Source organism: Miscanthus floridulus, chromosome 8 (assembly GCF_019320115.1).
Source record: "Miscanthus floridulus cultivar M001 chromosome 8, ASM1932011v1, whole genome shotgun sequence".
Classification (NCBI taxonomy): Eukaryota; Viridiplantae; Streptophyta; class Magnoliopsida; order Poales; family Poaceae; genus Miscanthus; species Miscanthus floridulus.
In genome coordinates this window covers 171,182,401-171,193,876 of record NC_089587.1, presented here as the reverse complement: position 1 = coordinate 171,193,876, position 11,476 = coordinate 171,182,401, and the positions used below count along the sequence as shown (strand labels likewise).

The window sequence follows — 11,476 nt, the reverse complement described above, 5'->3', positions numbered from 1 at the left end:
CGCCCGCTGTTGCCTTCGCAAGCAACGACGCCAAGGCTCCTCGGCCTGGTGGTGCGTCTCGCAAGATCGGCGCTGGATACTAGTATTGTACCTAGCTAGTGTCCTAGGCTCGGACCTCGGGTGCTGCATCTGTGTCACTGTATCTCTACTAGTACCAAAAGTAGTCTATATGCATTAAAATATTATCTATCACCTAGCTGCAACGTTACGAAGGTAGTCCATAACTATCCATAGTTCTATGGATTAGTCATAAGGAATAAACAAATGATTTCTCTCTCTCCTCATTCTCCCTCCCTTGCCTCTCGCACCTGTGGCAGCCGTGACCATGGCGAGGAGCTGTGCTTCGGGTCGGCGACAGCCTTGCGCCATGGGGAGCTCGTCGGTTGCTCATCGCACCAGCAACTCCATGCGCCTTGGAGGTCGCCGGGCGGCCGGCCGTGCAGTCCATCAGCTCGCCACCTCAGGCCTCAGTTATCTGTGCAAGCCACACACGATGTCGCCCCGGTCTCGACTATCTTGGCCGTCCACGTGGGTCGCGAGGTCGCCGTCTCGGCCGTTCGTGCCGCCCGCGAGGTAGCTGTTTGGTGCCCGAAGGACTCAAGGAGGAAGCAGTTAGGGGCTTCAAATCTGATGTAACCAAGGCTCCATCCGGGCAGAGGGCGCTCGATTCTGGTGTCCGGTGAGGGGCATGGGGCGACCTTGGAAGATTGAGGGCGAAGAGAGCGAGCGCCACGAGAAGGAGCGGAGAAGAAGATGCGGATGCTACGAGACGGAGGGGAGAAGAAGCGCGGGCGTTGGGGCCTGGGTGACGGACTGCAGAAGTTGGGTACTGGATGTTTTTTTTATTTCCTAGTGGACCCTGCCTTAATGGGCTGCAGTTCACGACTGAATGTCATTGTTCACGTTCTCACAAATTCCTGTAGATTCCTCCAAGCGAACACGGTCGAGGAATTTGAAGAATCTTGAGGAATTTATGAGAATGTGAACAGTGACATTCAGTCATGAACAGTGAATCTGGCTGATTTTTGTACCAGCGGAACACAGCCATTGTGGAGAATGCAATAGCTAACGATTACTGGCAGAGGGCCCATTCTTTTGGACTGGTTTGCAATATATTGGCCTTGCTCTAAGCTGAGCCATTCTCGTGTTTGCAACTTGCGAGGCTTACCCATTCTTGTCCTATATTCCTATTCAGTTTTGTGGGGCCATTTGGCTATAGTTGAATCGTTTCCAATTCTTTCGAGAATCACCTGGAATGGCAACAAACGGGTTACAGGCCAAATGTTTCAGCCGAGAAACGTTTCTCATGAATTGTGCTTAAACCCACCGAACGCCCCACGACAGATGCGCGACTCGTAGTCGCCCGTGGTGTGGAGTCCGAAGAAATGAACTAGACCCCACGATTTCCAAAACGTGGTCTCCGAGCCGCGTTTGCTCAAACGCAAACGCGCGATACGGCATCGGGGAAACAAACATGCCCTTAGCTAGGTTATAGAATCGGGTGGAGGGTGGTTTCACACCGATTCTCTTTCGGTTCTCTTGCTTTCTGTGCTATGAGAATCTAGAAATATATGTGATTTGTTTCATAACACGTAACTTTTAAAAGATACACATCTGCTTTATGAGAAAATGTTGCTTCAAATAAATAAAAATATTTTAAGCATGAAAACAAATTTCCTAAATAAAATAATTTTAGTGGATGAGCTATATATAACCCTTACCATTGGCTATCCGGGATGTGTTATACTACTTTGAAGCTATATAAGAAGCTAGTAAAAATACCAATAGTACTTTCAGCCATGACTTATCAATCAAGCGAACATGACACTTATTCACAACAACTACAGCAGTAAAGCTTTCGCATCCCAAAAGCTTTCGGACCTGCTATGAATAATTCAACCATATACATGCCTCGACAAATTCATGTCTTCCCAAAAGCTAGACGCAGCCTAGCTTAGCGAGAACGCTCGCTCGCTTCGTTTCCACCTAGCCAGGCTAAGTGCCAGTGGCCTTCTGGGACCTGGTTAAGAGGCCTCTTCAGCCAACCAAACATACTCAAATTGGCTTAATGGAGCCTGGATAGGGGATAGCTAGGAAACCAAATATGTCCTATGTGGCTACAATATGAACCTGATGTGTATTGTTAGTATAGTAAGTTTCAGGTAGCAATATGGCAGCCGTTAATTCCAGATATCACGAGCCATGGTGATATATATATATATATATATATATATATATATATATATATATATATATATATATATATATATATGACAAATTTAATTTCAGATTTTACCTGTCAAGAGAGATACGATAGCTGTTCATTGCTGGCCTCGATCTCGAGGCCACGAGTAAACTTGGTGTGATGTGTTTTATTAGTACGAAGTATAGTATAAGTTTTAGTTATCAATGTGGTAGTTGTTAATTTCAGATATCACGAGCCAGCAAAGGAGACGATATATGACAACATTTAATTTCAAATTTTACCTGCCAAAAGAGATACGGCAGCTGTTCATTACTGGCCTCATTCAAGTAAACTTGGTGTGGTGTGTTTTGTTAGTACTCTCTCCATCCTATAATATAGTGTATTCTAGAAATTTTAAGATAAATTAAGAGAGAACATAAAAGACGCATATATCCTCATTTTATTTCCTAATCTTATCATCGGCATGATTAATGGTGATTGGATGATAAATAGAAAGCATTTAATACAAAATTGATTTTTGTTCTATAGAATGCATTATATTTGAGAATAAATTTTGAATGCTAGAATGCATTATATTACAGGATAGAGGGAGTACAATATAAGTTTTAGCTACCAATATGGCAGCTGTTAATTTCAGATACTACGAGCCAGCAAGGGAGATGATATATATGACAACATTTAATTTCAGATTTTACCTTCCAAGAGAGATATGGCAGCTGTTCATTGCTGGCCTCGATCACGAGGCCACAAGCTTTTTGTGCATTACCCTCGCCACACCCAGTCATTTGGCCTGCAGTGCATATCCTGAACCCCTCGCATCATAGATTTTTTTTTAATTTTAACACTTTTTGTAAACTAACTTTAATTTAACACTGTTTTTTTTAAACTAACACTTTTGGCCGCGCCTAGTGCCATGGGGCGGCAAAAAGCCTAAGCCGCGCCATGCATGGTGGCGCGGCGGGTGGCTGACGTGGCGACGATCAAAAATACTGACCGGTGACGTGGCAGGGCCTACCGCGCCACCGATTTTGGCGCGGCAGTGCCGCGCCCTGATCCGTGGCGCGGCAGAGCTGAATAGAAGCCCCGTAGCCAGTCCCGCCTGCCCGAGCAGCAAGCCCGCCTGCCTGCCGTCGAGCACACCGGCCGCCGTGCCATGAACACCGGCGCGCCACCCCCTCTGGCCACGCACGGTGGCTGCCCGCTGAGGACGAGCACCGCAGCCACGAGGTACTCCCATAGTGTATTTGTTGACTGAATTGAGATTGTTAGTATAGTAAGTTAGTAAAATAAATAAAGTTAGTATAATTAGTAAAGTATAGTTAGTAAAGTTAGTTAGTTTAGTTGGTATAGGTAATATAGTAAATTAGTATAAATAGTAAAGTTAGGTAGTTTAGTTAGTACAGTTAGTGAGTCTAGTTATACATTGGATTTAGTCTAATTAGTTGTTATAGTTAGCCTTGTATAGATGTTAATATTAGATTAGTTAGTATAGTTATAGTTAGAATAGGTATTAATATTACTATGGCCATTACGCCCGACGATTTCGACGACTTGATGAAGTTTCTTGAAATGCTTTTGCAGATAGATTATTGTGTTAGAGTTTTATATGGAGGAAGTGTTAGGCGAGAAGATGGTATGTTTGAGGATATGGAAGAAGAATTGGAATAGTTTGATGAACCTCTAGCTTCAACGACCTTTGTGTCCGTTTGAATGCAAAGTTTGACAGTGATTTCACACTGAAGGGGAGGTTTGATACTGGGAAGACTAGGGCACTCTATGTCCTCATACCCTTGCGCGACCCTACTCACTAGTCCTGCTACACTAGGGTGCTCCATGGTTTCAGTGTGCCCATGGCTAAGGCGGTGGTGGAGAATGTGTATAGGATGTAGGGTGTTAAGGACGGCTCATCCATTGATGGTGTTGGAGGCAATGAACAAGAATTAGGGGTCAAAGGGGAAGCAACTCAGGATAACATGGATTTGGACGATCAGTTGATGCAGGAGCAGTTTCATTCAACTAAAGTAGGTTGTATAAGCAATGAATTCGATGTGAATGAGTTTGAACGGAAAGAGGAGGAGCAGGAGGAGGAGGATACAATCGGTGATGTTGTTAGCAGTGATTCAGACGATTTTGATGATGACTAAGGAGGTACAGATGCTATACCAACACCGGTTGATGCCATGCCAGTACCGATTCATACTATGCCATTACCAGTACCAACTGAGATTTTGCATGGTATCTAGGCTCAGGGTAGACTAGTCACAGATTTAGCAGCAGATGATACCTCCTATGATTCATGGGCTAGAATTAGCTAAGCACAACAGTATGTTCCACCACCACCTTAGACAGCGACTGAGCTTAAGCAACTAAGGTCGATGAACGTACCTTTTAGGGGTGTTCTGAACTATATGGATGTCAGCATGACGGATATGACAGTTTGTGACACTGGTCTCCAGATGTGTAGGAAATTAGTGTATGACCATAAGAAAGAAACCCTTAGGAAGGGGATGATATTCAATACAATGTCAGAGATGAAGCTCTTCCTTTAGGACTATGTTGTGTACCACTATAGGCCGTACACCGTCACTCATTCGGACCAGTAGTTGAGGTACCACGTGATATGCAAAAATGGTTGTATGTGGAGGTTAAATGCATGAAAGAGACAGAGTGATGGCAAATGGAGGATAAGTAAAGTTGTCGAACCCCATACTTGCCTATCAAATAGAGGGAAGGAAAATCATCGGCAGCTCACTGCACGTTACCTTGCCCGTCGTATATTGGGGCTTGTTGATGACAATAACGACATTTCGGTGTCTTCTTTACAACAATCCATATCTAGATTCATTAAGTATGATGTGAAGTGTGGAAAGGCTTGGCGTGCTAAGCAAATTACCCTGGCGATTCGATGGGGTAGTTGGGAGGAAGCGTACAATAGGGTACCCCGCATCTTATGTGCAATGCATTACTACAATCCTAGCTTGAAATGGTTCGTGGACACCAGAGGGATGTGTTTTCCATACTCGTTGAGGCATGCCCTCTATCGTGTGTCCTGGTCGTTCACGCAAACGGAACATGTATTCTAGTTTTGTCGGTCAGTCGTACTTGTTGATGGCACTTTCCTGATAGGAAAGTATAGGGGCACCTTGATGATGGCTGCTGCTGTTGATCCTGAGGACCAGATAGTACCTGTGGCTTTTGCTTTGGCGGAGGGAGAGAACAATGAATCATGGTCATGGTTCATGCGGCTTCTACGTGTATAAGTGCTTGGCCCATCTCGCACTATATGTTTGATCTCGGACCGTCACCCAGGGCTTCTTAATGCTACAGCTGAGCATATAGATGGGTTCCCGCCTCTAGTGCATAGATGGTGCATGAGACACTTTGCCGGTAATTTTTAGCGGCGTTAGTGGAAGCTGGAGGTATGTGACAAGGTAAAGGCTCTATGTTGTGTATGTATAGACAGTTCAAGGAGACAAAGAGAGAACTAGACAAGATGGTAAATGAAGCGGGAAAGGCCTGGTTAGAGGCGCAGATGGAATAGAAGGCTTAGTGGCATTAGCATATGATGAGGGAGGTTTCAGGTATGGTATCATGACCACTAACTCCTCGGAGTCCTTCAACTGTGTATTCACCGTAGTTCGATCGTTGCCTGTGTCTGGAATTGTTGAGTTTTCCTTTCATAAGTGCAACGAATATTTTATGAAGAGGTGGGAACTTATGCAGAGGGATATAGCTGAGCAGGGGTGCTTTGGAAAGGTCGGAGCTAAATATTTGAAGGAGGCCAAGGAATTGGCCAAGCAGCACACCGCCGAGTCATATGGACCTCACCGCCATATCTTTAGCGTACAGGGCAAGGGTGCCACAAGCTTGGGCGGCGAATGTTATGGTGGACGAAACTACCGAGTTGATCTTGAAAAGGTAGAGTGCAGTTGCAACGTCCCTCGGATCATGCATGCCCCTTGCTCTCATATGATCACGGCCTATAAGGTTCGTGGGTACAACTATGAGGATCTGCCATATATATCACCCTTGTATCTCTGTTCGAACACCATTAGTATTTGGGAGATGAGTTTCGAGCCATAGCTTGACCCGACACAGTGGCCACCTTATAATGGTTATGACTATGTGCCGCATCTAGATCTAATGAAGGTAGGGAAGCGTAGGAGGAAGAAGAAGCGACTCAAGAGGGACATGGACGCTATGAGAGGGTATGGTGAAGACATGTACGGTGGGGGAGACTTCAACGAGACTCGTGACAGGAATCTTTGCTCCATTTGCAAAGAATTTGGTCACAAGGCTAGCAGGCATAGAAGACGAGGGCAGCATGTCCTTTCATATTGTGTTTGTATTGCATAACAAGTAGTTCAAATTTTGCAATGCTACATAATGTTAATTTGAATACTCTAACCCTTTGTTTATCAATTTGTAACAGGATGGCCCCTCCCATGCCGCAACAGATGTATCTCCTTCTTGATGTGGAGTACGATGACCTCCTTCTTCCATCGGACGATGAGGTTTCCAAGAGGCGTTCGAGGGATCCTTACATTCCTGGGACTTAGTTCGTAACGTCGAACTTATGTCGAACGAATATTGTCGTCCGAAACTTGCAGACTCATGAACCAATGAAAATGTTACGTGGCAACTTGTCATCCATTTATTTCCTTCATATTCGTTTCAACTTGCGCACGGTCGTGGCAGCACTTGTAGTTGTTTACAGCACCGACAGCAGCTCAATTGAGGCTGGTCGATTTCTGTCCGTGTCACTGCCGCGCCGTGGACTATGGCGCGGCAGAACCTGGGCTATGGCACGGCAGAACTAGTGGGCTATGGCACCGTATTTGAGATAATTTCACTCGATTACGTTTGTTTTAGAAATTCTCAACGCATGATACAAACGGATGGGATCACTTAAGATCAATCATGGGTAATCCGAATACATGATACATGGGTACAATACATCAATAGTTCAAATGGAATATAAGACAACACAATGGAATTTCTAGTACATAGCTACATTGATCATTAATAAAGCAAGGAACTAACAGACGGTGCAATCAAAAACCCTTAGTCAGAAATATACTGAGTAAGCAACTCGTCGTCTGAGTACCAATCATCAACCACAACCCTATTGTTGTGGCTAGGTTCACCTGTATTGTCCTGATCTGCCTTTCGCTTGTAGTAAGCGGCCTCCGCTTCATCGGCGGTCTGAGACAAGAACGCGTTCTCTTCCTCCTCATTGATGTGGCTAGGCTCACCTGCATTGCTCTGACCTCCGTGTCACCTATCGTAAGCAGCCTCCGCTTCATCTACGGCCTAAGTGAAGAACGTGTCGTCATCCTCCTCCGCCTACAAACCCGCCTCTTTTAGAGCGATGAGCTCTCTCAGTCTGCCAGTGTCGTCCTCAGCCTCCTCCGCCTACAAGCCCGCCTCTGCTAGAGCGATAAGCTTGCTAAGTTTGGCAGTGTCATCCTTATCCTCGTCTCCTTCATCAAACAACATAATTGATGATTCAACGGTGCGACCAACTCGCTTTCTGTGCTCATCTAACTTCTTTTGCTCGTACCTTGCACGAGCCACCTCTGCAGCATGTTCCTCATTGCATCCAATCCCTTTATGTATAAAATGCAATCAGTTAGCAATGCGATTATATTATATTTAAAATCAGGCAACGAAAAAAAGGCTTTCAAGCACTCACTGGCATATAATGCAACAACATGCTCGTTCAAGACCTGCATCTGTACTCTTGTCTCCTCCCTTGCCTCCTTCCTTGCCCTCTCCTCCTCTAACGTCTCTGTCTCTCCAATCCCCATTTGTCAAGCCCAACATCGATCGGGTTACAAATACCGCGCTGTCTAGCAAACTCACGCATCTTGTCATTGTGATGTTTAACGAATAGGTTGACGTAGTTAGGTCCATATCCCCTCTTCCGTGCAATTACTTGCTTTCCCTTCAGTTCATCCAAGAACTTAGCTTGACCATCATAACATTCTCACCTGCATTTCCTAGTGCTCTGTTCAAACAAAAAATTATATCATATATGTCTTAGCAAAAGAAACAAAATACGATTTCATGGTTACCACAAAAATAACCAACCTCATCATAGTCAACCATATGGCCACAATAATGGCCTATTCCAAGCTCCGAAGGGACTAGACCGTAGTTGAATTTAACACCACATTCGCACTTGACTGGAGGTGCTTTGTAAATTAACATTTCTTTCTTCTTTTGCTTTGCCTTTAGAGGTTCTTCTAGCCATTGGTTCTTAGGACCATACAACCACTACTTGAAATGACACTTCTCCATTGAATACACCTAAATAAGGAGACATTAGTATATGAATAGAAATAGCTCAAGATTTCAACACATACACTTTGCACTTACTTCATGCTTGTTTGGACACACAAAGTCCAACGTATTCTCAGTGTTTATCATAGCTCGATCTCCGCAATCGCACAGAGGAGGTTCCTCGAGTCATCTAACTATGGCTAAGTGCTTCTCCTTAGCCGTCATTGGAGGAGGGTTAGGGGGAGGTGGAACCCACCGCTCGAAGTGCTCTCGTGGATGTCGCCCTCTCCACCAATCGCCGAAAAGGAGGTACTTGAGGTCAAACATGTCTACACCGTCGATTCACTGAAAGAAAAAGCACATCTCATGGGCCAACACAATAAAATTCCTACAAAATATTAGTAACACAGTAATATAAATGAAGAAAAAAACATAAGAAAACAATTACTTACATTGAAATGACTGCATGTGTAGGAGCAACGAGCTGGTGTGTCTGGATGTCTCGATTGAAATATGTCGGCCGGACGACCACAGTCACAGTTAGGGACTGGGTGTTCAAGAGGGACGAGGCATCTTTGCTAGACTCATCGGGGGTACAATTCTCAAGGACGACCCCGTTTTCACCACAACTGCTCCCGAAACATGTCTTCCATCTAATAAAACGGTTTAAATTAAACATCAATCAAAATGACGCAAATTAATATAAAATATAATCATTTGCATTGCAACTAAAATAATATAACCAACACTTATAGCAACAAAAAATATATATGGTAAACATACTTCTAACTAAATAATTAACCTTAGCATTGACAAAATCAAACTAATATCTTCCTCCAAACCGTAGACCATAGTTCTCAAACATAATTTTTCTCCTAACCTTAACTCCCATTCATAATATTCCTATCCACCATTCAAACAAAAATAATAAGTGCGTCATTACTTGAACGAGGACGAGGAGGGAGGGAGGCGGCCGGAGAATGGAAGGGAAGGGAGGGAGGAAGGCGGCAACAGAGGGCCAGGCGGGTGGCGGGCTTGCTGCTCGGGCAGGCGGGACTGGCCGTAGGGCTTTTATTCGACTCTGCCGCGCCACGGATCAGGGTACGGCTCTGCCACGCCAAGATTGGTGGCGCGGCAGGCCCTGCCGCATCACCGGTCAGCATTTCTGGTCGTCACCACGTCAGCCACCCACCGCGCCACCATGCATGGCGCGGCACAGGCTTTTCGCCGCGCCATGGCAACAGGCACGGCCAAAAGTGTTAGTTAAAAAAAACAATGTTAAATTTAAAATTAGTTTAAAAAAGTATTAAAATTTTAAAAAATCACCGAGTACAACCACCGCCTCCTCATCCGGTCCTGGTGCCCCCAGGCCGTCGCGGGCCCATCGGGCTTCCGCTTCGCCACCATCCTCGACGGCCTGCCGCACTCGGACGTCGACGCCACGTAGGACCCGACCGCACTCTGTGACTCCACCATGAGGACCTGCCTCCCGAACCTCAAGAGCCTGCTCGATCGCCTCAACGACGGCGATGGCAGGGTGCCGCCGGTGACGTGCGTCGTGGCCGACAACGTCATGAGCTTTGGCGTGGACGCTGCCAAGGAGATCGGCGTGCCGTGCCTGCTCTTCTAGACAGCCAGCGCCTGCCGCTACATGGGCTACCGCCACTTCCAGTTCCTCATGGACGGAGGCCTTGCGCCTCTCATAGGTTGGTATCGATACATGCTGTGCCCTCTAGTGATGAACGCATCATGGATCATGTACTCCCTATGTGATCGGTAGAGCATGATGCATGCTGCAGACGAAGCGCAGCTGATGAACGGGTACCTGGACACGCCGGTGGGGTGGGCGCGTGGGATGAGCACGCACATGCGGCTCAGGGACTTCCCGAGCTTCATCTACACCATGCAGTGCGGCGACATCCTACTCGACTTCATGATGCACGAGGTGTCACGCGCGAACGCCGCCACCGCCGTCATCCTCAACACCTTTGACGAGCTCGACCCAAGGGCGCTAGACGCCATACGCGCCATCCTGCCGCCCGTCTACACCATCGGCACGCTCAGTCTCCTCCTCGAGCGGCTAGCCACCGCTGTCCCTAACCCTGGCGTCGTCGACGCCGCCGCCGCGCTCGGTACGGTCCGCGCCAGCCTCTGGAAGGAAGACCACACCTGCCTGTGGTGGCTGGTCGGCAGGGCGGCCCGGTCCGTGGTGTACGTGAACTACGGGTGCATCACCACCATGTCGAACCAGGACCTGGTGGAGTTCGCGTGGGGGCTGGCGGGCAGTGGCTGCGACTTCCTGTGGATCATCCGGCCCGACCTGGTGAAGGGCGACACCACCGTGCTGCCACCCGAGTTCGTGGAGTCCACCAAGGGCAGGTGCCTCCTGGCGAGCTGGTGCGAGCAGGAGGCGGTGCCGATGCTGTGCTGGCCCTTCTTCGCGGAGCAGCAGACCAACCGTCGGTACGCGTGCACCGAGTGGGGATTGGGATGGAGGTCGACGGTGACATGCGGCAGGAGGCTCTGGAGGCAACGATACGAGAGGCAATGGCCGGCGACAAGGGCAGGGAGATGAAGCAGAGGGCGGAGGAGTGGAAGGAGGCCGCCATTCGGGCCACGTAGCCTGGCGACAGGGATTGACCAATCTGGACGACCTAATCAAGAATCATGTCCGACCCAAGTGCTGACGGCTCTTTCCTGAAAAAAGAATATAATTTCAGTTTTCTATATTTAGCCAAACTATCTAAAGTTTGACTAAATTCATAAGTGTATCCATACGTATAACACAAGATTGAAAATAGAAAATAAAAAAAGTTACACTTATTTGGTTTCAATATATATGATATTTTTATATAAACTTTGTCAAACACAAAATGCTTGTTTCATGCATTATTATACGGGTATGCATTGGCAGCAGGAGAATGACGCTGTCAGTCATCTTCAACATCCGCGCCCCACCGTGTCTGCCTCGCTACGCCCCACCTG

At 46.8% G+C, this 11,476-nt stretch overlaps 1 pseudogene; it reads left to right on the top strand.

The window, feature by feature from the left end:
• Positions 1–688: 688 nt before the first annotated feature.
• Positions 689–11,113, top strand: LOC136470173 (UDP-glycosyltransferase 85A1-like; annotated as a pseudogene).
• Positions 11,114–11,476: the final 363 nt, after the last annotated feature.